This window comes from Salmo salar, chromosome ssa04, assembly GCF_905237065.1.
Source record: "Salmo salar chromosome ssa04, Ssal_v3.1, whole genome shotgun sequence".
NCBI classification, from domain to species: domain Eukaryota; kingdom Metazoa; phylum Chordata; class Actinopteri; order Salmoniformes; family Salmonidae; genus Salmo; species Salmo salar.
Genome location: NC_059445.1, coordinates 62,498,034 through 62,524,798, shown reverse-complemented (window position 1 = coordinate 62,524,798; position 26,765 = coordinate 62,498,034). Strand labels below are relative to the sequence as shown.

Below are 26,765 nucleotides of genomic sequence, written 5' to 3'. Positions count from 1 at the left end.
CTCTCTCCTCTGACGTGGTGTGTTGTCTGCCCTCCTCACTTCCTCCCTCCCTCCCTCTCTCCTCTGACGTGGTGTGTTGTCTGCCCTCCTCACTTCCTCCCTCCCTCCCTCTCTCCTCTGACGTGGTGTGTTGTCTGCCCTCCTCACTTCCTCCCTCCCTCCCTCTCTCCTCTGACGTGGTGTGTTGTCTGCCCTCCTCACTTCCTCCCTCCCTCCCTCTCTCCTCTGACGTGGTGTGTTGTCTGCCCTCCTCACTTCCTCCCTCCCTCCCTCTCTCCTCTGACGTGGTGTGTTGTCTGCCCTCCTCACTTCCTCCCTCCCTCCCTCTCTCCTCTGACATGGTGTGTTGTCTGCCCTCCTCACTTCCTCCCTCACTCTCTCCTCTGACGTGGTGTGTTGTCTGCCCTCCTCACTTCCTCCCTCCCTCTCTCCTCTGACGTGGTGTGTTGTCTGCCCTCCCCACTTCCTCCCTCCCTCTCTCCTCTGACGTGGTGTGTTGTCTGCCCTCCTCACTTCCTCCCTCCCTCTCTCCTCTAACGTGGTGTGTTGTCTTCCCTACCCACTGCCAGGAGGCTGTCTTATGTCATACATTATTTAACAAGAAATGGAAAGGAAAAATAACTGAGGCCGTCAGTCTACAGCTCAGCTAGCAAGCACATCTCCTTCTACAGTACACAGAGAATATGGATGTTAATGGTGATGGTGGGATCTGTGTTCAGTGGTTGAGTGTCAGTACGTGGTCATTAGGACAGATACTAATGGCATCCACGCGTCACCTCAGTTGTGGATGCAGCACAGTGGGAAAATGAGAGGTGTCCTTATTGTTTGTTTACTGACACTGCTACATTATTCAAGTGGGAGGGGCTAGCTAGAATGTATTGCGTTTTTAGTCCATATACAGTAGCTACCGTTCTCAAGTTTGTTTTCATTCAAAGCGTATTGACTGGCACTTTCTAGATGTTACTACTCTGTCTCCCTTTAGTTTGACACAGGAAATATGGTAGAGTGGATATCACAGTCATAACTATGCACTGTGTCCCCAAAAGTATGTCACTTTGAAATAATCCTACTTTCATTTGAACATGCAGTCAGAACACTAAAGAAAGTGAGTGTTAGAATGTGCCTCACGCTTGTTACACTTATCGTTGATATTCATATCAACCACCTGCCGTAGCTCTACCAGAATGATACATTTGTTTCTCTCTTCTACCTACGGCAACCATGTGCCTCTTGTTCCTTGCCTATTGTACGCTTAAAATAAAAGTTATCCTAGTGTAGTAGCCATAAAGGCCACTAAATCATGACATCTCACATGACCTTGTGTCCTGGAAGCCTGCTCGGAAGTGAGTTAATACATGCACACAGATGAATCAGCACAAATGCCCCATGATACTCGGCAACAGAACAGGTACCGTGCGCTGCGTTCATATGGAGATGACGCTCACAAACATGTGAACAAAATAGAACCTCTCACAGGTTTTAAATGAGCCCAGAGCAGAGACTCAAAATAATAAGGCTCTTCTATCGTTCCTAATGTTTCCATGCATTGCCTCCTACTGGCTTTTGTGATGCACGTTAACAAGCAGAATAAAGAAGTTAGTGTAGTTGCCTGTTGTTATTCATGAACATAAGTGGTATTCAAAATGCGCTCAGTTTAAAGAGCTTTCAGATGCTGTTGTAGCCCTTCTGTAATGACAACGGAGCGTGTCAAAGTACGGAGCTGTGTGAGGTACCCTGCCGACTCGGGTGATGACACACCATTGACTCCTAGGTGAACAGGTCATGATAAGTGACAGGGAGCCTTTGTCAATATATTCCCAGTGACAAGGACACCATTTTCCCCTTCCAAGAGTTACTGTCATCTGTCATGATGCTGTCTATGGGGGAATTCAATGGCACACAGTGGTGCTATCAAAATACTGAAGATCCTTCCATTTTTAACACATATTGGGAGAATATACATTTGTGTTTGTAGCATGATGTAGAATATGCTATCAGCGATATGCTAATAGAATACTGTATGTTTCTAAAGAAAATATAATGCTAGCAACCACAATTCCATTGTTTCAAACTGAAATGAACTCTATCAGGAAGTGCAACGTCTGTGCGTATTGCACTTTTGACATCCTACATCTGTAATAGACTGAAACATTAAGTTCATGATGTTGTACATTATGCCTCTCAGGATATGAAACATGAATGTTTTCTGAATTACAGTTATTACTTTTCCATTAGCCGCAATTAGTTACTGACGGCACAACTAGTAATGTATTCGCTTCATTGTTTTTATGCCTTTTGATATCTGTATTTGAACTTGGGGAATGAAGCTAGATTAGAGTAATTGCCCCAGGTGAGAGGTGATTATTATATTCTATCAATGTCATCAGACTCTGGCCAAAGTATTGAACAGGCAGATTTTACTACTATCAGGACTACGTTCTGCAGTGATCTCTTTGCATTGAGTAATTTGGGCTTCTCATGTTCTATGGAGGGTGTGTTAGATCTTGTGGAGTAGAAAATTGTTGTCAGTCACGGCACATTAAAATCCCCTTGCACATGGTGGAAATCAGATTGAACATGAAAATAAACAAGCTTGTGTCATGAAAAATTCATTCAAATGAGTTTCATAGCTTTACAATTTATAGAACGTATCAGCATTTCTCTCTGATAGCAAGAATATTTGTCGAGTTGGAGATAATGAAAAAATTCTCCAATCACAAAAAGCAATCAAAATGCTGCTATGTTGGCTTGATATATATATATTCATATTCAGTGATTATTCTTGAAATAGCATTCATGCACTACACAGCCAGTGCCATCAGCTTATTATTGGTCTTAACAGGCCCCCCAAACAGTCTTGAGTCTGATCCAGCGATGGATGCTGTCACACAGTGTGAATAGCAAAGAGAAATCCAATTGGAATCAAATGTCTCTCAGTGACAAAAGCCTGTTGATTTGAATACAGCGGGGCAGACAGGCTCTCTCCAAATCACCAGGTGACTTGCAGATGGGCGTGTGCCACCATTTTAACGCATGACCAGACAAACCTATCCCCTGTCTGTCCTCACTTTTACCCGCCGTGTCATCGAGCTGCACATCCTGTCCCCAAGCTCAGGAGGGCGCCCTGCCGTCTCAGACAAAGATGGATGACTCAGTGAGGAGGATAATGTTATCCTGTATGTTTAATCTGGACTTCCAATCTCACCTTTGTTTTTAGATTACCGTACCCCAAATATTAAGGAAAGATTATAACTGGGGATGATATATAAAAAGAGTTTGACGATGAGCAATCTCTTTGTTACTTTTATCAAATACTGAAATAACTTTATAGTTGAAAATACGCTGTTTTAGCCATCCAATGTTTCCTCTGAAATGTTTTACACACCCTAAGAATATCTATAGTACAGTATACTCATCATAGCCTCAAGGTCGGAAGTACTGGTCTGTTCTTTTCTAAATGGTAGTTATTTAATGGATTCATGCGATTAGCCGGAGGTTCCACTCACCTGGTGTTCCAGGTCTGAATCAGTCCCTGATTAGAGGAAAGACTGCAAACCAGCAGTGCTGTAGACCTCGAGGCCCAGATTTGCGAGGGGATCTATACATGATACAAGAAACTTGGCAGCCCACAACTGACCTCATTAAATCCGAAAGTTGTTGCGTGGCTGTCACACAAATCTAGTAAGACTTTTTCTACTCCCACTCCAGTCCCAATGTACAATGTAGATTATATCTGCAAAAGAGGATTGTACAGGTGGGGAGTTAGCCTATTCAACATCTGTGCACTTTCTTATTTAGATGTATTCATTTGAAGAAATAGGGGGGGAGCCCAAGCACTTTGATAAATCTAGGAATTATGTGCATAATGTGATTTTAGCATAGCAATGAATTACTGATAAATCCATAGAGAGAGCTTACTCATCTCTGTAGACTAGTGTGTTAGCAAGTTCACTTAAAGACAGGGGGTAAGGGAGGAAGCATTTATAGCAATAGAAATGCCAGTAAAACTAAAAATGCAAAAGATTCCTTCTATATGGTTGGTCTTACAAAGAATTTTAAAACTCCCACAGCCGTTCTGAAATACGCAAATTGCCACTTAGATTGGTCAAATAATCAACCTATTCAGCAAATAATCCTAAGTGACCATGTCATTCAAGAGCCAGCAGATATAGCTGATGTTTTTTAAATCAGCATTTCTCATCTGTTACCTCAAATAATAATTTCATCCACAATTCTATCAATGCTAGGTATGCATGGAACCAGGAGATCAACACCCCAAATCAGACAATTAACTTCAGAAGGATCAAACCAACTGATATACAGTCTGTCCTCAATGAAATAAATATCAGCAAAGAAGCTGGCCTAGATGGACTGGAACCCAAATGTATAAGGTGGTCCGCTAATCTTATGTATCCTCTAGCAGATCTATTCAACAACCTTTTGTATGGAAATGTACCCGAGTGATCCCTCTTCATGAAGGTGGAAACTCCTTAGACCTAAATAACTATAGACCTATATCTATAATCTGTTCTATAGCAAAAATCCTTGAGAATTTAATATATTCACAAATGTATCAGTACCTAGATTAATTTAATTTCATCCTTTCAATCTGGTTTTAGACCCAACCATTCTACCACTATAGCATTAGTGAAACTTAACAAGGATATAAATTGTTCATCTGACCAAGGAAAACTAACTGGTGCCAGCTACATTTGATGATCAGCTACATTTGATGTAGTTGATCATTCTATCTTACTAGGAAAACTTCACTAACGGATCACTAAAATGGTTCCATGCATATCTTAGCAATAGAAAACAATGTGTTTTCATAGAAGGACACAAATCACAACTTCTTCGACTCAGTAGAGGAGAACCTCAAGGCTCGGCATTGGATCCCTTCTTTTCTGTATATTCATAAATGAATTGCCTATAATTTATCATAATACTTATGTTTACTTATACGCTGATGATACAGCGCTCTATACATCAGGTTTTGCACAAACAAGCAACTCTCCAAGATGATTTTAACACTTAAAAAAAATGGTTTTATAGCAAAAAAAGTGTGGTTTTAAGGAAAACAAAGTTCTATATCATTACTATTTTGTAAACGGCAAAGAATAAGCTCCACAGCTGACAAATTCCAAATTCATGCAAGTGATGGGACAAAGCTTGAAAGTGTTGATTGTTTGAAATATCTGAGTTTGAGGATGGATGTTGAATGATCTTTTGGAAAGCATATTGATTATATTAGAAAAACAATTAAGTATACAACTTGGATACTATACAGATCTAATATTTTTTTTAACTTTATCCATTAAAAAGACCTTAGTAACTCAACTGCAGCTTCCTAGACTATGGCGACATCATTTATCAAAACACAACCAAGACCTTACTTTGCGAATTAGATATTTATAACTATCTTTGCATATTCATTATTAGATGCCATTATAAGACACATCATTGCACAATGTATGAATCACTAAATTGGCTTTCACTTTCAAACAGATGTCAACTGCATTAGTACCTATTGATTTTTAAATGTATCAACTTAAATGTCCCTGTATATATTAAGGATCACCTAACTTTACAATACTCACACTACTCCTTTCAACAACAGCAGCAATTACAAACTCCAAGGGTACATCATGAGGTTGGAGTAAGATCTTTCAGATACAAAGGCCCAACTGACTGGAATCATTTACCTATAGAAATCAGGGCAATGAAATCACACAGTGAATTTAAGAAAGCACTTTTTCAAATGTTAAGATCAAACTGTTTGTGTTTTTAACTAATATAAATATCACCATGTGAAGATCTTTGGAAATATATATGTATATATTGTTGGAGCCAAAGCACAGAGAGAGAATCTGGCCGCACATTTTAATTCACAGGCAATAAAGATAAAACAACAGGTAAAAAACCGAGGTGTTATTTTAGATTCTGAACAAAATTTGAATCACACATTAGGAATGTGACCAAAACAGATTTTTACCACCTGATGAACATTGCCAAACTGTGGCCATTTCTCTCTGAGGCTGATACAGAGAGGCTCATCCATGCTTTTATTACAAGCAGGCTTGACTACTGTAATGCTCTCCTGTCTGGTCTACCCAAGAAAGCCATTGGTCAACTGCAAAACATACAGAATGCTGCAGCACGGGTGCTGACCAAGACCAGACAGAGAAAACACAGTAATTACACCGGTTTTAAGGTATCTGCACTGGCTGCCTGTGAGTTTTAGAATTCATTTTAAGATTATGCTATTGGTTTTTAAACCAATACATGATTGTGCTCCCTAAAACATGTCAGACATGCTTTTAAGTTATGTACCCAGTAGGTTCCTCAGGTCCTCTGGCACTGGCCTTTTAACTATCCCAAAGCTTAGGACTAAGAGGCATGGAGATGCAGCCTTTAGTTATTATGCCCCCAGCCGCTGGAATAGCCTGCCAGAGAACCTGAAGGGCCGAAACTTTGGACATATTTAAAAGAGATCTTAAAACGCATCTTTTTAGCTTTGCTTTTCCTTAGGATGCAATTTAGTTGTTCAGTTTTTGTCATTCTTTTTTGTTTTTAGTAGTTGTAGCAGTAGTTTTTATTAGTTGTAGGCTTATTAGTTGTTGCTCATTAAAAAACTTTAATGAGCAAGCCTTCCTTCTTGAACTGGCCTCTGTTAAATGGTATCGAATCAGCTTGAGCCCCTGTCGAAGTCGCTTGGACCTTCTTTTTTATATTTTCAGTGGTATTGTTAACAAACCCGCCCCCATAAAGAAAATGAGAATTAGAAACAGGTTCAGCCCCTGGTTCGACTGTGATCTTGCAGAGTTACTCCACCTCAAGAATTACATTTGGCGAAAGGCTCGTCACACGCATACTCAGGCTGACTGGCTCTCGTTCAGGCAAATGAGAAATAAGTGCACTCAGGCTATCCAGAAGGTCAAAGTTAGTTACTTTAAGGCGCAGTTCTCGCTCTGTGGGTCTAACCCCAAGAAGTTCTGGAAAATGGTTAAAGACCTGGAGAATAAACCCTCCTCCTCACAGCTGCCCATGTCACTTAATGTTGATGATGTGGTTGTTGCTGACAAGAAGCATATGGCTGAGCTCTTTAATCACCACTTCATTAAGTCAGGATTCCTATTTGACTCAGCCATGCCTCCTTGCCCGTCCAACATTTCCTTATCTCCCACCCCTTCTAACGCAACTATCTCCCTCTTTATCACCTGCCCCGCAACAAAATTTCTCCCTGCAGCCAGTCACTGAGTCCGAGGTGCTAAAGGAGCTCCTGAAACTTGACCCCAAAAAAACAATCTGGGTCAGATGGTTTAGACCCTTTCTTCTTTAAGGTTGCTGCCCCTATCATCGCCAAGCCTATCTCCGACCTTTTTAACCCGTCTCTCCTTTCTGGGTAGGTTCCCCATTGCTTGGAAGGCAGCCACGGTTCGTCCTTTATTTAAAGAGGGAGATCAAGCTGATCCTAACTGTTATAGGCCTATTTCTATTTTGCCCTGTTTATCAAAAGTGTTTGAAAAACTTGTCAATAATCAACTGACTGGCTTTCTTGATGTCTATAGTATTCTCTCTGGTATACAATTTGGTTTCCGCTCAGGCTATGGATGTGTCAACCTTAAAGGTCCTCAACGATGTCACCATTGCCCTTGATTCTAAGCAATGTTGTGCTGCTATTTTTATCGACTTGGCCAAAGCTTTTGATACGGTAGACCATTCCATTCATGTGGGCCGGCTAAGGAGTTTTGGTGTCTCTGAGGGGTCTTTGGCATGGTTTGCTAACTACCTCTCTCAAAGAGTGAAGTGTATAAAGTCAGAAACTCTGCTGTCTCAGCCACTGCCTGTCACCAAGGGAGTACCCCAAGGCTCAATCCTAGGCCCCACGCTCTTCTCAATTTACATCAGCAACATAGCTCAGGCAGTAGGAAGCTCTCATCCATTTATACGCAGATGATACAGTCTTATACTCAGCTGGCCCCTCCCCGGATTTTGTGTCAAATTCTCTACAACAAAGCTTTCTTAGTGTCCAACAAACTTTCTCTAACCCTTAACCTTGTTCTGAATACCTCCAAAGCAAAGGTCATGGGGTTTGGTAAGAAGAATACCCCTCTCCCCACAGGTGTGATTACTACCTCTGAGGGTTTAGAGCTTGAGGTAGTCACCTCATACAAGTACTTGGGAGTATGGCTAGACGGTTCACTGTCCTTCTCTCAGCACATATCAAAGCTGCAGGCTAAAGTTAAATCTAGACTTGGTTTCCTCAATCGTCATCGCTCCTCTTTCACCCCAGCTGCCAAACTGACCCTGATTCAGATGACCATCCTACCCATGCTAGATTACGGAGACATAATTTATAGATCAGCAGGTAAGGGTGCTCTCGAGAGTCTCTAGATGTTCTTTACCATTCAGCCATCAGATTTGCCACCAATGCTCCTTATAGGACACATCACTGCACTCTATACACCTCTGTAAACTGGTCATCTATGTATACCCGTCGCAAGACACACTGGTTGATGCTTATTTATAAAACCCTCTTAGGCCTCATTCCCCCCTATCTGAGATATCTACTGCAGCCCTCATCCTCCACATACAACACCCGTTCTGCCAGTCACATTCTGTTAAAGGTCCCCAAAGCACACACATCCCTGGGTCGCTCCTCTTTTCAGTTTGCTGCAGCTAGCGACTGGAACGAGCTGCAACAAACACTCAAACTGGACAGTTTTATGTCAATCTCTTCATTCAAAATCATGGACACTCTTACTGACAGTTGTGGCTGCTTTGAATGATGTATTGTTGTCTCTACCTTCTTGCCCTTTGTGCTGTTGTCTGTGCCCAATAATGTTTGTACCATGTTTTTTTTCTACCATGTCATTGTCGTCATGTTGTGTTCCTACCATGCTGTGTAGTTATGTGTTGCTGCCTTGCTATGTTGTTGTCTTAGGTCTCTCTTTATGTAGTGTTGTGTTGTGTCTCTTGTTGTGATGTGTGTTTTGTCCTATATTTATATGTTATATATATTTATATGTTTTATATATATATACACTGCTCAAAAAAACAAAGGGAACACTTAAACAACACAATGTAACTCCAAGTCAATCACACTTCTGTGAAATCAAACTGTCCACTTAGGAAGCAACACTGATTGACAATAAATTTCACTCGCTGTTGTGCAAATGGAATAGACAACAGGTGGAAATTATAGGCAATTAGCAAGACACCCCCAATAAAGGAGTGGTTCTGTAGGTGGGGACCACAGACCACTTCTCAGTTCCTATGCTTCCTGGCTGATGTTTTGGTTACTTTTGAATGCTGGCAGTGCTTTCACTCTTGTGGTAGCATGAGACGGAGTCTACAACCCACACAAGTGGCTCAGGTAGTGCAGCTCATCCAGGATGGCACATCAATGTTAGCTGTGGCAAGAAGGTTTGCTGTGTCTGTCAGCGTAGTGTCTAGAGCATGGAGGCGCTACCAGGAGACAGGCCAGTACATCAGGAGACGTGGAGGAGGTCGTAGGAGGGCAACAACCCAGCAGCAGGACCGCTACTTCCGCCTTTGTGCAAGGAGGAGCACTGCCAGAGCCCTGCAAAATGACCTCCAGCAGGCCACAAATGTGCATGTGTCTGCTCAAACGGTCAGAAACAGACTCCATGAGGGTGGTATGAGGGCCCGACGTTCACAGGTGGGGGTTGTGCTTACAGCCCAACACCGTGCAGGACGTTTGGCATTTGCCAGAGAACACCAAGATTGGCAAATTCGCCACTGGCGCCCCGTGCTCTTCACAGATGAAAGCAGGTTCACACTGAGCACGTGACAGACATGACAGAGTCTGGAGACGCCGTGGAGAACGTTCTGCTGCCTGCAACATCCTTCAGCATGACCGGTTTGGCAGTGGGTCAGTCATGGTGTGGGGTGGCATTTCATTGGGGGGCCGCACAGCCCTCCATGTGCTCGCCAGAGGTAGCCTGACTGCCATTAGGTACTGGGATGAGATCCTCAGACCCCTTGTGAGACGATATGCTGGAGCAGTTGGCCCTGGGTTCCTCCTAATGCAAGACAATGCTAGACCTCATGTGGCTGGAGTGTGTCAGCAGTTCCTGCAAGAGGAAGGCATTGATGCTATGGACTGGCCCGCCCATTCCCCAGACCTGAATCCAATTGAGCACATCTGGGACATCATGTCTCGCTCCATCCACCAACGCCACGTTGCACCACAGACTGTCCAGGAGTTGGCGGATGCTTTAGTCCAGGTCGGTGAGGAGATCCCTCAGGAGACCATCTGCCACCTCATCAGGAACATGCCCAGGCATTGTAGGGAGGTCGTGGAGGCCATACACACTACTGAGCCTCATTTTGACTTGTTTTAAGGACATTACATCAAAGTTGGATCAGCCTGTAGTGTGGTTTTCCACTTTAATTTTGAGTGTGACTCCAAATACAGACCTCCATGGGTTGATAAATTGGATTTCCATTGATTATTTTTGTGTGATTTTGTTGTCAGCACATTCAACTATGTAAAGGAAAAAGTATTTAATAAGATAATTTCTTTCATTCAGGTCTAGGATGTGTTGTTTAAGTGTTCCCTTTATTTTTTTGAGCAGTATATATATATATATATATATATACTGTAACGGCTGTCTGGAAGAGGGAACCAAGGTGCAGCAGAGGATGTGTTCATCATTAGAATTTTAATTAAAAAAAACAAGAGAACACTACAAAATGAACAAAAACGACAGCAAACAGTCCTGTTAGGAAAATACTCAAAACAGAAACAATTACCCACAAAACCCAAAGGAAAAACATGCTCCTTATGTGTGACTCCCAATCAGCAGCAACGAGCTTCAGCTGTGCCTGATTGGGAGCCACACACACATGGCCCAAAACAAAGAAATACCAAAACATAGAAAAAGGAACATAGAACGCCCACCCAATGTAACACCCTGGCCTAACCAAAATAAAGAACAAAAAACCCCTCTCTATGGCCAGGGCGTTACAGTACCCCCCCCAAAGGTGCGGACTCCGGCCGCAAAACCTGACTCTGAAGGGGAGGGTCCGGGTGGGCCTTCTTACGGCGGCGGCTCAGGTGCGGGACGTGGCCTCTGCTCCACCCTTGACGTCGCCCTCTTAGGTGGCGCACCTGGCCGCGCCGAAGGTCTGGTGGGCGACGCTGACTGCGCCCGGCTGGCGGGCGGCGATGGTTGCGCCCGGCTGGCGGGCAACCCTTGTTGCGCCCGGCTGGCGGCCGGCGATGGTTGCGCCCGGCTGGCGGGCGACCCTGGCTGCGCCCGGCTGGCGGGCGGCGATGGTTGCGCCCGGCTGGCGGGCAACCTCTGGCTGCGCCCGGCTGGCGGGTGTCCCTGGCGGCGCACGGCTGGCGGGCGTCCCTGGCGGCTCCGACGGCACAGACCCAGGATTCACCAGGCTGGGGAGACATGATGGATGCCTGGCCCTGGGCACAGGACTCACCAGGCTGGGGAGACATGACAGAGGCCTGGCCCTAGGCGTAGGCACAGGACTCACCGGGCTGGCGGGCGTCCCTGGCCACTCTGGCAGTTCAGGGCAGTCTGGCCACTCTGGCAGTTCAGGGCAGTCTGGCCACTCTGGCAGTTCAGGGCAGTCTGGCCACTCTGGCAGTTCAGGGCAGTCTGGCCACTCTGGCAGTTCAGGGCAGTCTGGCCACTCTGGCAGTTCAGGGCAGTCTGGCCACTCTGGCAGTTCAGGGCAGTCTGGCCACTCTGGCAGTTCAGGGCAGTCTGGCCACTCTGGCAGTTCAGGGCAGTCTGGCCACTCTGGCAGTTCAGGGCAGTCTGGCCACTCCGGCAGTTCAGGGCAGTCTGGCCACTCCGGCAGTTCAGGGCAGTCTGGCCACTCCGGCAGTTCAGGGCAGTCTGGCCACTCCGGCAGTTCAGGGCAGTCTGGCCACTCCGGCAGTTCAGGGCAGTCTGGCCACTCCGGCAGTTCAGCGCAGTCTGACCTCTCTGGCGACTGTTGACTGGCGGGCAGCTCTGACGACTGTTGACTGGCGGGCAGCTCTGACGACTGTTGACTGGCGGGCAGCTCTGGCGACTGTTGACTGGCGGGCGGCTCTGACTGCTCTGGACAGGTGAGACCCACTGGAGGCCTAGTCCTGGGAGGTGGCACAGGACAGACCAGGATGGGGAGACCCACTGAAGGCCTGGTCCTGGGAGGTGGCACAGGATGGACCAGGATGGGGAGACCTACTGGAGGCCTGGTCCGAGGAGGAGGCACAGGATAAACCGGGCTGTGGGGGAGCACTGGAGTTCTGGTACGGACACTCTTTACCCACACTCCAGGCTGAATTCCCACTTTGGCACGGCACCGGCGGAGAGCAGGCATTGGGCGAACTGGACCCTCCCAGCGCTCTGGAGACACAGTGCGCAACGCCGGCGCAGGATAACCTGGACCGAGGAGGCGCACTGGAGACCAGACGCGCTGAGCTGGCACCATCCGCCCTGGCTCGATGCCTGCACTCGCATGGCACTTGCGGGGGGCTGGTATGTAGCGCACCGGGCTTTGAACGCGCACTGGGGACACCGTGCGCTCCACAGCATAACACGGTGTCTTACCAGTACCACGCTGCTTCCGGTAAGCACGGGGAGTTGGCTTAGGTCTACCACCTGACTCCGCCAATCTCCCCGTGTGCCCCCCCCCAAAAAAAATTGTGGGGCTGCCTCCCGTGTCCGTTGCGCTCCTTTTCCTCATACCAGCGCCTCTCAGCTCTCGCCGCCTCGATCTCCCACTGCGGGCGGCGATAATCCCCAGCTTGAGCCCATGGTCTTTTCCCATCCAGGATTTCCTCCCAAGTCCATGACTCCAGATAGCTTCTCTCCTGGTGCCTCTCCTTGTGCTGCTCCTTCCTCTGCTGCTTGGTCCGTTGTTGGTGGGTAATTCTGTAATGGCTGTCTGGAAGAGGGAACCAAGGTGCAGCAGAGGACGTGTTCATCATTAGAATTTTAATTAAAAAAAACAAGAGAACACTACAAAATGAACAAAAACGACAGCAAACAGTCCTGTTAGGAAAATACTCAAAACAGAAACAATTACCCACAAAACCCAAAGGAAAAACATGCTCCTTATGTGTGACTCCCAATCAGCAGCAACGAGCTTCAGCTGTGCCTGATTGGGAGCCACACACATGGCCCAAAACAAAGAAATACCAAAACATAGAAAAAGGAACATAGAACGCCCACCCAATGTAACACCCTGGCCTAACCAAAATAAAGAACAAAAAACCCCTCTCTATGGCCAGGGCGTTACATATACATACACATACATACACACACTACCGGTTATTCAAGGGTTTTTCTTTATTTGTACTATTTTCTACATTGTAGAATAATAGAGAAGACTTCAAAACTATGAAATAACACATATGGAATCATGTAGTAACCAAAAAAGTGTTAAACAAATCAAAATATATTTTATATTTCAGATTCTTCAAATTGCCACCCTTTGCCTGATGACAGTTTTGCACACTCTTGGCATTCTCTCAACCAGCTTCATGAAGTAGTCACCTGGAATGCATTTCAATTAACAGGTGTGCCTTCTTAAAAGTTAATTTATGGAAATTCTTTCCTTCTTAATGAATTTGAGCCAATCAGTTGTGTTGTGACAAGGTGAGGGGTGGTATACAGAAGATAGCCCTATTTGGTAAAAGACCAAATAGACCAAGAACAGCTCAAATATCAAAGAGAAACGACAGTCCATCATTACTTTAAGACATGAAGGTCAGTCAATACGGAACATTTCAAGAACTTTGAAAGTTTCTTCAACTGCAGTCGCAGAAACCATCAAGCGCTATGATGAAACTGTCTCTCATGAGGACCACCACTGGAAAGGAAGACCCAGAGTTACCTCTGCTGTAGAGGATACGTTCATTAGAGTTACCAGCCTCAGAAATTGCAGCCCAAATAAATGCTTTACAGAGTTCAAGTAACAGACACATCTCAACATCAACTGTTCAGAGGAGACTGTGTGAATCAGGCCTTCATGGTTGAATTGCTGCAAGGAAACCACTACTAAAGGACACCAATAATAAGAGACTTGCTTGGGCCAAGAAACACGAGAAATGGACATTAGACCGATTAGAAATTTCTCCTTTGGTCTGGAGTCCAAATTGGAGATTTTTGGTTCTAACCGCCATGTCTTTGTGAGACGCTGTGTGGGTGAACGGGTGATCTCCGCATGTGTATTGTCCGACGTAAAGCATGGAGGAGGTGGTGTGGGGGTGCTTTGCTAGTGACACTGTCAGTGATTTATTTCGAATTCAAGGCACACTTAACCAGCATGTCTACCACAGCATTCTGCAGTGATACGTCATCCCATCTGGTTTGCGTTTAGTGGGACTTTCATTTGTTTTTCAACAGGACAATGACCCAACACACCTCCAGGCTGTGTAAGGGCTATTTTACCAAGAAGGAGAGTGATGGAGTGCTGCATCAGATGACCTGGCCTCCACATCACCCAACCTCAACCAAATTGAGATGGTTTGGGATGAGTCGGACCGCAGAGTGAAGGAAAAGCAGCCAACAAGTGCTCAGCATGCGTTGGAACTACTTTAAGACTGTTGGAAAAGCATTCCAGGTGAAGCTGGTTGAGAGAATGCCAAAAGTGTGCAAAGCTGTCATCAAGGCCAAGGGTGGCTACTTTGAAGAATCGCAAATATAAAATATATTTTGATTTGTTTAACACTTTTTTGGTTACTACATGATTCCATATGTGCTATTTCATAGTTTTGATGTCTAGAAAATAGTCAAAATAAATAGAAACCCTTGAATGAGTAGGTGTTCTAAAACTTTTGACCGGTAGTGTATATTGTTTAATTGTTATCATTATTGGACAGTAGTTGCCATATTATTGTTCATAAGTATTGTTTGTTTTAGATTTTTTCATTTGGACAAGTGTATGTTTATCCTCATTGGGAAAGCAAAATAATCTTGGAAGGTCTCATTTATAAATCAGTTTGAGGAGGTGTAACACAAATCGCTGTTCATAATGTTATTTGTATTGGGTCTCCTAAATGCAAGCTGGCACAATCTGCCTCAGGACCCCCCTTGATGAAAGTCATGCAGTCAACTGTTGAAGCCTGCGGTTTTTCAACTTCTCAAAATAGCTACCATTGGCAACTTGTCATTTGGTTCTAGTGTAACAAGAAAAAATGTGGTTATTCCCAAACACTTTAATGTTAATGTATTTTTTTCTAATTTGCCATTCCTTCTCAGGGATCATGGTCTGGACAAAGCCCCCTTTCTCCTCTTGATTTTTTTTCTTCTTAACCAGTTCCAGGACGTCTGCGGGGGGTACTTCAGTTCCGAATAGCTGGAATGTGCTTCTCTGGACAGCAGTAGTGGTTTTGTTGTCAGCCTTAGTGGGCCCCTTCAGAAAACATGGCACACTCCTAGCACCGTCTCTCTCAGCGCACCATTATGCCATTACACCATCACACCGGGCTCTGGGTCGATTTAATGACATGGACAGCTGCCAAAAACACCGGCTCCACACATCCACGGGCGCTGATTGATGACATGGGGGCCTGGCCGGCGGAAGCAATAATTTTTAGGAACGCTCCTACAAATCACAGTGGGGAGAATAGTGGAGGAGGTGCGATTCACTAGGAGACTGGCCAATCGAGAAGCACAGCCACAAATCTTTCACCAAAAAGAAAATAATAAGTCTAGATAGTCGTTTTTTTGGCATCTCTTAATTTATCCTTGCCCTTCCCCTCAGAATACCGCAGAGCTCCCTAGGTACTGAAAGTCTAGGAAACCCCATGAATTACCCTGGCATGAATTCATTTGGGTTGTAAATGTGACTCTTTAAGACTGGTTTGTCTTGATTTTTGTTGTATTTGTGTTCCAGATTTCTTTATTTCCAGCTTGTTACTGACTGAATGCATATCAAAGCATTGGCATTTGTACAGCTGCTGTCTTACAGTAGTTAGCTTAATTTTACTGCCTTTCTATGGGTATTCAAAGTTTATTTTTGCATCTAGGCGCGACGGAGAGGGACATAGATGTAAGGATTAAGATGGTCTCTCACAGCTGAGGGATAACCAAGTTGCTGCAGTTTGTGAGTGATATCAACAGTGTCTCTGCAGCTGAAGAACATTTCTTCTCTAAGGGGATTGGTATCATAGACCAGCACAGAAATAGGCCTCCAGTATGACTCAATAAGTTCCTATTTTCACACACTTCTTGACCAGCCCTCTGAAAGTTACATTGGCTGTGTAAGAAATGCTAACTCATCAACAGCCAAGTGTTCCTTGGGACTATAGCATCTCTGTTTGCTACTAACATACAGAGACCTCATGCTTTAAATTCATGGTCAGAGTGTGAGGATTGAGAGTGGGGAATTTGTATCCCATTCTTGATGAGCCAAAAAGTTTTCTGCCATTTCAATCAACCAGGATGGATTCCCATCAGTTTTGCTATGGGCCATTCCACACACGGTGGTTATGGTGTCTCCATAACATTCTTCACCTTCATTATTCTCCCAGTGCTATATCCATGGAGAGATTCATAGGAACAGTGGTGATGCATCATTCAGGGCAGGTGGGGCAGAGCCTGTTTTGAGCCCTGCCTGTTGCCGGTTTTGTATGTTATTTTGGCATTAATACATGTCACGTATCAGTTTGCAAACAATGTAAAAAAAGATTTAATTGAGTTAATAAAGCCACATACAAACATGGTCTCTTTTTTTGCTTTCTTGAGGAAGGCAGCTCCAAAATGCAGGTGTTGCAGGTGCTTTCTTTGGTGGTGGGGCAGCCAGTGGAAATTACGGAGCGTTGGGGTTGGTAATGTTCTCTAGTTGCGCCATGATTTGCTGTGTTCTCTCACTCATGTGGACACTACGTCACCTCAAAATCTACAGGCACAGCTCGAAAAGTCAAGCTCCTTGGGTGCTGCCATAGACTAACATTACAAGTGCCCATCCAAGAAGCTCAAGGTCATTGGCCACAAATAAAATTAAGTCAAATCACGTTATATCTACCGTAGCTTTGATTGGACCGATCATGTCAACGTCATACTTTCAAAATCTTAGCTAGCAAGCTAGACAAGCAGTCATCATCATGCATCAAGTTGGCAATCTACTGGCAAATACTTTTCAATACTTGTCATATGAAGAGAAATTATAAATGAAACGTATCGGTGCTCATCAGCCATTGGACATAAACATTACACAACAAGTTGAAACTCGCAAATTCAACAATGAGTGCTAAGACACCACTGCAGCCCCGGATTTGATCCCATGAGACGGCGCACAATTGGCCCATCATCGTCCAGTTTAGGGGAGGGTTTTGCCAGCCGGGATGTCCTTGTCTCATCGTGCTCTCGCCACCTTCCTGTTCAAGTGAGCACAGCATAACACGATGATTCCAAAAATGTCTTGTATGCTGCTGCATAAATGATGTAATATGCCAGGGAGATATATATATACTGTAGCCAAGAAAGTAATACTAAGTGTATGTTGTTTAGTAAGCTGTTAGTAGCCCATGTGCCTCATCCTAATAATTTGGTATATTTACCCCTACTGTTCTGACTAGATGGTGCACATGTAGCCTAAAGCCTGTTTTAGAGAAATGTAATCATTGAATATTGTAAGAGCTTTCATTAGAGGTCGACCGATTATGCTTTTTCAACGCCGATACCGATTATTGGAGGACCCAAAAAAATCGGTACCGATTAATCGCCCGTTTTTTCTCCATTATTATTATTATTTATTTTTTTAAGTAATTTTTTTGTTATAATGACAATTACAACAATACTGAATAAACACTTATTTTAACTTAATATAATACATCAATTAAATCAATTTTGCATTAAATAAATAATGAAATATGTTCAATTTGGTTTAAATAATGCAAAAACAAAGTGTTGGAGAAGAAAGTAAAAGTGCAATATGTGCCATGTAAGAAAGCTAACGTTTAAGTTCCTTGCTCAGAACATGAGAACATATGAAAGCTGGTGGTTCCTTTTAACATGAGACTTCAATATTCCCAGGTAAGAAGTTTTAGGTTGTAATTATTATAGGAATTATAGGACTATTTCTCTCTATACGATTTGTATTTCATATACCTTTGACTATTGGATGTTCTTATAGGCACTTTAGTATTGCCAGTGTAACAGTATAGCTTCCGTCCCTCTCCTCGCTCCTACCTGGGCTCGAACAAGGAACACATCGACAACAGCCACCCTCGAAGCAGCGTTACCCATGCAGAGCAAGGGGAACAACTACTCCAAGTCTCAGAGCGAGTGACATTTAAAACGCTATTAGCGCACACCCCGCTAACTAGCTAGCCATTTCACATCGGTTACACCAGCCTAATCTCGGGAGTTGATAGGCTTGAAGTCATAAACAGCGCAATGCTTGAAGCATTGCGAGGAGCTGCTGGCAAACGCACGAAAGTGCTGTTTGAATGAATGCTTATGAGCCTGCTGGTGCTTACCATCGCTCAGTCAGACTGCTCTATCAAATCGTAGACTTAATTATAACATAATAACACACAGAAATACGAGCCTTAGGTCATTAATACGGTCGAATTCGGAAACTATCATCTCGAAAACAAAACCTTTATTCTTTCAGTGAAATATGGAACCGTTCCGTATTTTATCTAACGGGTGGCATTCATAAGTCTAAATATTCATGTTACATTGCACAACCTTCAATGTTATGTCATAATTATGTAAAATTCTGGCAAATTAGTTCGCAACGAGCCAGGCGGCCCAAACTGTTGCATATACCCTGACTCTGCGTGCAATGAACGCAAGAGAAGTGACACAATTTCACCTGGTTAATATTGCCTGTTAACCTGGATTTCTTTTAGCTAAATATGCAGGTTTAAAAATATATACTTCTGTGTATTGATTTTAAGAAAGGCATTGATGTTTATGGTTAGGTACAGTCGTGCAACGATTGTGCTTTTTTCGCAGATGCGCTTTTGTTAAATCATCCCCCGTTTGGCGAAGTTGGCTGTCTTTGTTAGGAAGAAATAGTCTTCACACAGTTCACAACGAGCCAGGCGGCCCAAACTGCTGCATATACCCTGACTCTGTTGCAAGAGAAGTGACACAATTTTCCTAGTTAAAAGAAATTCATGTTAGCAGGCAATATTAACTAAATTTGCAGGTTTAAAAATATATACTTGTGTATTGATTTTAAGAAAGGCATTGATGTTTATGGTTAGGTACACGTTGGAGCAACGACAGTCCTTTTTTGCGAATGCGCACCGCATCCATTATATGCAACGCAGGACACACTAGATAAACTAGTAATATCATCAACCATGATCAACTAGTGATTATGATTGATTGATTGATTGTTTTTTATAAGATAAGTTTAATGCTAGCTAGCAACTTACCTTGGATTCTTACTGCATTCGCGTAACAGGCAGGCTCCTCGTGGAGTGCAATGTAAGGCAGGTGGTTGGAGCGTTGGACTAGTTAACCGTAAGGTTGCAAGATTGAATCCCCGAGCTGACAAGGTAAAAATCTGTCATTCTGCCCCTGAACAAGGCAGTTAACCCACCGTTCCTAGGCTGTCATTGAAAATAAGAATGTGTTCTCAACTGACTTGCCTAGTTAAATAAAGGTGTAAAAAAAATGTATAATAATCGGCCAAATCGGTGTCCAAAAATACCGATGTCCGATTGTTATGAAAACTTGAAATCGGCCCTAATTAATCGGCCATTCCGATTAATCGGTCAACCTCTAGCTTTCATTGTCTGCTTAAATGCCTCCTTTATTTATCCTACGGTTCTGACTTGGTGTACAGGGAGAATACTTTAAGAATGGCACATGTTCTGAATTCTGTCGCTGTTCATTTCAAAAGTCATTGTACAATTAATTATATTGACTACATCCGTCCTAGCTCACTCATTAATGTCTTAATCGAAATTACGGATTGCCTCTTATTCACTCGTTGTTCCCTTATGCCATAGTTTGTACATCTCAATTGTCAGTAGAAACCACATTTGTTTAACCTCTATGGGACCCCTTCCCGTTCTCATCCCGTTAACGGGATTGATTTTGACAACAGCCAGTGGAAAATCAGAGCGCCAAATTTAAAACAGCTAAAATCTCATAATTCCATTTTCTCAAACAATCAACTATTTTACACCATTTTAAAGATAAACTGATCATTAATCTAACCACATTGTTCAAAAAGGCTTTACGGCGAAAGCATAAAATTAGATTATGTTAGGACATAAACTTCACAAGAAACACCACACAGCCATTTTCCAAGCAACTAGATGCATCACAAAAACCCAAAACACAGCTAAATGAAGCACTAACCTTTGACAATCTTCATCAGATGACACTCCTAGGACATTATGTTACACAATACATGTATGTTTTGCTCGATAAAGTTCATATTTATATCCAAAAACAGCATTTTACATTGGCGCATAATGTTGAGAAATGTTTTCCCTCCAAACCTGCCGGTAAATGAGCACAATGAGCACACATAGTACGTAAATTCTCATCGTAAACATTGATCAATATAGAAGTGTTATGCACAGAATTATAGATACACTTCTCCTAAATGTAATTGCTTTGTCAGATTTCAAAAAAGGTTCACGGCGAAAGCACAATTTGCAATAATCTGAGTACAGCCCAGATGACACTAATAACTAGCAAACAGAAACCCGCCATCTTGGAGTCAATAAAACTAAGAAATTACATTATAAATATTCACTTACCTTTGATTATCTTCATCAGAAGGCACTCCCAGGAACCCCAGCTCCACAATAAATGTTCGATAAAGTTCATATTTATTTCCAAATACTCAATTTTGTTCGCACGTTAGGTTCACTATCCAAATCCACTACGTGCGTGCTTACTTAGTCCAGACGAAAAGTCAAAAAAGTTATACTACAGTTTGTAGAAACATGTCAAACGATGTATAGAATCAATCTTTAGGTTGTTTTTATCATATACCTTGAATAAAATTCCAACCGGACCTATCTGTTCTCTTTAGGAGTGAATATGAACTCAGCTCGCTCCCAAGTCCTTGCGCGTGACTTGAGCCCATGCCTTATAATGGGACACCAGTTTACCATAGCTGGTATTCCCTTCAAATTCACCATAGAATCTTCAAACACCGTTCTAAAGACTGCTGACATCTAGTGGAAGCTTTAGGAAGTGCAAAATGAACCCTAAGTCACTGTATACAGTCAAGGCAATCACTTGAAAAGACTACAAGCACCAGACTTCCCACTTCCTGCTTGACTTTTTCTCAGGTTTTTGACTGCCATATGAGTTCTGTTATACTCACAGACACCATTCAAACAGTTTTAGAAACGTCAGAGTGTTTTCTATCCAAATCTACTAATAATATGCATATTCTAGTTTCTGGGACAGAGTAGTAACCTGTTTAAATTGGGTACGTTTTTCATCCGGCCGTGAAAATACTGCCCCCTAGCCCTAAGAGGTTTTTAAGCAAGTCAGCCATATCAGCTATGTTTTTTTTAATACAGTAAATGAGGCCGAATTAACTGTTTCGCTGCATTATAAGGCCCCGCTGATAGCCAGGTGTAGTGGGATAAGGATTCACTCCATGGTGCTGAAAGTATAGCGCTGCTGTTGGGACAGCTTTATGTAGGCCCAAACCGTTTGTGGGCACCATTTGTCACCGTTATAGTGCAATTAATGTATTTTTTTGTGTTGTGTTGTGTAGTGGTTTTGCTGGCATGCATAAAAAAAATTGAATAATTGTTTACCCCACCAAGATTTACATGCTAAAATCGCCACTGCATAGGAATTCACTCAAACTCTTAACTCAAATCTGTGTGTAAGTGACATTAAAACCTCTTGACAAGATTTCTTTGGTATTTTTTGAGGAATGAAGTATGGAATAGCTTCAATAGTGCCCGCAGGATGAAGACAGTGTTGAAGAGATTTAGTTAGATTTAGAGTTACCTCAGACAGTGTATGCTACATATCCTCACTGAAGGATCTGTTTGATTCTGTGCAGTGAGCATAGATATTATTGCAGACCTGCATACTATTGCAGACCCGTATCCTGGACATTCCTCTGCCAAGCAGAACAGGTAGCTAGTGCTAATAGGGAATCAAAGTGTGGGCATCCTCCAGGGACAGCAGTACACATTTGGCACCATCTACAGTATAAGAGCTCGCTAGAGCAGCTCCTCCCATTTTTCAAATGTCAAACATGCAAAACCAAAGCTGTTTTCTCTGGCTAATTAACACATCAGAGACTTGAGGAGATGAGGCCTGGAACTGGTTTCATACTTCTCGTTGGAGAGTATATAGGCGCTATACTCTATCTTTGAGAGACCTCCATCAATACTCACTTTGACATACCCCTCAAGCACGGTGCCTGCTGCACTGTATGGCCCGTTGCTAGGTAACAAAGAAAAGATAAAGCGCTCCTCGACCTTACATTTCAACCTTAAAGAGGAGGCCATCCGGCACATGGATCTATCGGGCTGATAATGGAGAGATATTCTCCTGAGGAGGGCTTTTCTGCCTGGGAGAGAGAAGATGGATAGATATAGACACTTCTTAAGGTTTTTTCCCCCCCTCCCCTCCATGAACTGTGTGATTATGCCCCCATTGATAGAATGCTCAGACGGAAGAGTCAATTCACTGCACCGCCCAGGTTTTGTATTGGAATTACAGGCTACCACATTGGTATTAATGGTTTGGATAGAATCGACTTTCCCTTTGGACTTTACAGAAAGACATTATCCCTTGGCACCCAGAGTGTCAGCAGAACTGTGCACAAGGTTGCCTGCAGACCTCCTCCAGATCGATCACGTACTGTTGTCACGCACGGTGATTATCTGTGGTCGCTACTTTTGCCCTGACCTTTCAAAAGCCTCCACTCGAAAACAATTATTCGAAAGTAAAGTATTTGTGTTTTCAAAGTTTCTAACAGAAGAGTTGCCCCTGTATCTAGGGATGCTTTGGTTCATTTGTGAAGGTAAGATGTTTTCTTCAAAGAACTAGCCGTGCTTTGGTGCTACTTCCAGGTTCAAGCTGTGCTGGGCTGCAAAAGATACCCTCTTGAAGGGCTTGTGATGACAAATTGTCAATTGGGCTTCTTTAATACAGGCCCTGGGCTCGCAGCATAACTTCCTCAATTGCAGCGAGTTTACCTAAGCTACTCGCTGCCTAGACAGCCGCTCAGGTCATTTAACCACTGTCAACATTCGGATGAGATTGCTGGCCCATGAAGGATAACACAACCCCGTCTCCCCCAGCCTCGTATCATGCTTGGAAACATTTTAACCGAGAGGTACAGTACCCTTGCATACGAATCGGTAAACATACAGGTCAAAGTGGTGCTACCGGATCACACTTTTGTATTAGCTTAATTTGTCTCACTCATGTTCTATTCCCACGGAAACACAAAGGTTACGGCACAAAGGTTTGGAGGATACTTAATGGGTTATCACTGCTCCCCTGAAACACACAGAGAGCCAACTCAAGTTAGCTAGATGCACTTAGATTCAGTTGATTCTCATAACATACCTTTTTTTATCAAATCAAATCAGATTGTATTTGTCACATGCTTACTTACAAGCCCTTAACCAACAATGCAGTTTTAAGAAAAATACTTTAAAAAATAAGAAATAAAAGTAACAAATAATTAAAGAGCAGCAATAAAATAACAATAACGAGGCTATATACAGGGGGTACCAGTACAGAGTCAATGTGCGGGGGCACCGGTTAATCGAGGTAATTGAGGTAATATGTACATGTAGGTGGAGTTATTAAAGTGACTATGCATAGATAATAAAGAAAGTAGCAGCAGCGTAAAGGGGGGGGGGGGGGGCAATGCAAATAGTCTGGGTAGCCATTTGATTAGATGTTTAGGAGTATTATGGCTAGGAGGTAGAAGCTGTTTAGAAGCCTCTTGGACCTAGACTTGTTGCTCCGGTACGGCTTGCCGTGCGGTAGCAGAGAGAACAGTCTATGACTAGGGTGGCTGGAGTTGTTGACAATTTTTAGGGCCTTCCTCTGACACTGCCTGGTATAGAGGTCCTGGATGGTGGGAAGCTTGGCCCCAGTGATGTACTGGGCCGTACGCACTATCCTTTGTAGTGCCTTGCGGTCGGAGGTCGGGCAGTTGCCATACCAGGCAGTGATGCAACCAGTCAGGATGCTCTCGATGGTGCAGCTGGAGAACCTTTTGAGGATCTGAGGACCCATGTTGGTGATGTGGACACCAAGGAACTTGAAACTCTCGACCTGCTCCACTACAGCTCCGACGATGAGAATGGGGGCGTGCTCGGTCCTCTTTTTCCTGTAGTCCACAAGCATCTCCTTCCTGTAGTGCACTTTCAAGCGTTTGAAGTGGCTGCAAAGGGGAGAAATTAAAGTTTCTTCTTGGTCAAATAGAGAAATGGAGGGTTTAACTACAAACGGGATTAGGGGACTATTCTTGGTCCTTAGTGATATTTGCATAACATCTCAACAACATATTAAATTATGCATATATAATGTGCTCTCTTGGAGGAAAATACATCTCTGCAGAACAGTTACAGAGATGAAAGGCTGTGGCTGAGGGAACTATGTGTCCCTGGTTTGAACATGACATTCTAATAAGGGCACAGGGCATGTCCAGCCAACTGGGGAGGGGGGGTTGGGAGTCCATTTCTTCGTTACTTAATTAGAGTACAGGCCTGAGACTTCGCTCACTCACACAGACACTTCTGTACCAGCATACCCCGTTCCAGAAATAGAATGAGAATTATTGAGAGAGAAAAAGTGAAAAAGAGAGTGAAGGGAAAAAGGCAGAGGGGACATTCACACACTGGTCAGTATCACTGATTAGTTGACATTCTGAATGCTGACACCATTGAACTCCAGGACCCCAGAACCTCAGTTAGGGTCATACGGATGGCCTGCAGATGTTACATTAGCAATTCAATGTACCATCTCTAGTTAACTATGTAGACTATTTCTAGTTGTCTCTCCGGAAATGTTTGGTAAGGCAAGTTGGGGCACGTAGTGAGCCACAGTGGCATCGGAAGCATTAATATGCTTTGATATGTAGCCATTTATGAATCTCTCTTGGAAGTCATACAACAAAAGAGGTCACTGAAAAACAAGTTTCAACAAGAGGCATAATTTACTTTCACATGCCAGGTTTCTTGTTGACTTTACCCTGGCAGCATATTCAGAGAATCTTTTTAAAGTTAACAGTCACTTTGTAGTTTCTGGCATCAGCAGACTCCCCCCTCCACTGTTCCTCAGCATGTCCGTGTCCTCAAGAGCCTCAGACTGTCAGATCGCCTTTTGTCCTGCAGTTTGTTCCACCGAGGCCATTGTTAAAATGCTTAGACCCCACAGCCTGTTCTAGTGCACAGTGCCTCTGTTAAGTGTCCCCTTGTAGTCAATGAGGCTTTGACATGAGTCTCAGTTTAAAGTCACGGTGCCTTCAAGTCAAACCAGATGAGTGCCAGATTTTCCCTTCAGGCAACTCTTAATGCAGAAACAGTTGAAGAATGGAAGCTTCACTACTTGCAATGAATGTTTCAAGAATCACTGGAAGAGTTAGCTGATGCTTTTCCTTTACATTTCATTAACTGTCTTGAATACATTAAAATACAGTTCCAGGTCTGGTTAAGTGGCAGATACTGTACCTACAGTCCATTTCATGTCTTCAGACCTAGGCAAAAAGCAGGTGAAATGGAGATTGATAAGGCTATATCAGACTTTGGGTCGAAGTTCCATTGGGCTCTATGAGTTCGACCTGCAAAGCCCAACGGAGTAGAGAAGCATCAGTATTCAATGAGCTGGTCCACATCAAAAAAGAGTGCACTGGTGCAGGAGTCTTTGATTAGTTGGGCATCGATAAGGCAATGGATTCTGTGCAGCTTAAGGAGACTGTCTCTGGAGGACAGTTTTTGTTTTTAGAGGGGATTAGAAATTATAATTTTTAAAGGTGGGTCTTTTACTTTTTTCCCAGTAGATTTTGGAATAGATTTGTATTTTGTGGTCCTAAAACTTCTAGAATACAAGTCATTCAACATGATACAAAGGAAGAAGCCTAATTGCCAAGTTAACAGCCTTCCTGGCTTACATTAATTTTTGACATTCATGATATTACTTTTAATGTCAGACAAAACAAATTAAGCTCATTTCAGTCGTTGGTATTCCGTTAGAAAGGCTGTAAAGAGGAAACTTGCACAGTACTTCTACCATGTGCGTACATTTATTTAGAAAGACACACAAAATTGCTTTACAGTAAAAAAAAAAGAAATGTCAAAACATCAGATTAAACAAAAACATTAACAAAGAGAGGGGTGGCTCAAGGAAGGATGTATAATCTATAGTCTGTTGGTCCCTCGAGTATACAGCATATTTCACTTTCACTTTAAATGTGTAGCTATAGAACTTTGAATGAATTCTATTGTGTAGTTTCTGTGTTTTCATGTTTTATGTACCGTCTTTTTAAGCACATGACCAAATGAATTTCCCCCTGGTGGGATTATAAAGTTGATCTAAGTCTCTCTGGAAGGGAAAGAGTGTGATGTATCAGTGTACGGGGAGGGTAGAGTTGGGGTTTGGATACAAACCCCGGTTTAGGGTTTGGGGAGGATAGGGTTGGGGTTATGATACGAACCTGGCAAGATACGAACCCGGCAAGAGCTTTGTAATGTTGGTCAGAAGGAAGTAATGAATGCGTTGGGAGACGGGGAGCCAGTGGTGTTCACAGAGGACAGGGGTGATGTGCTGCCAGGACTTAGTCTGAGTGAGGATTTGGGCTGCAGA

At 43.4% G+C, this 26,765-nt stretch overlaps 1 protein-coding gene across 21 annotated transcripts in view; it reads left to right on the top strand.

Moving 5' to 3' along the window:
* LOC106603640 (neural cell adhesion molecule 1) overlaps positions 1 to 26,765 on the top strand; it is a 303,528-nt gene that overhangs the window by 176,425 nt on the left and 100,338 nt on the right. The gene's annotated exons all lie outside the window — the stretch shown is intronic.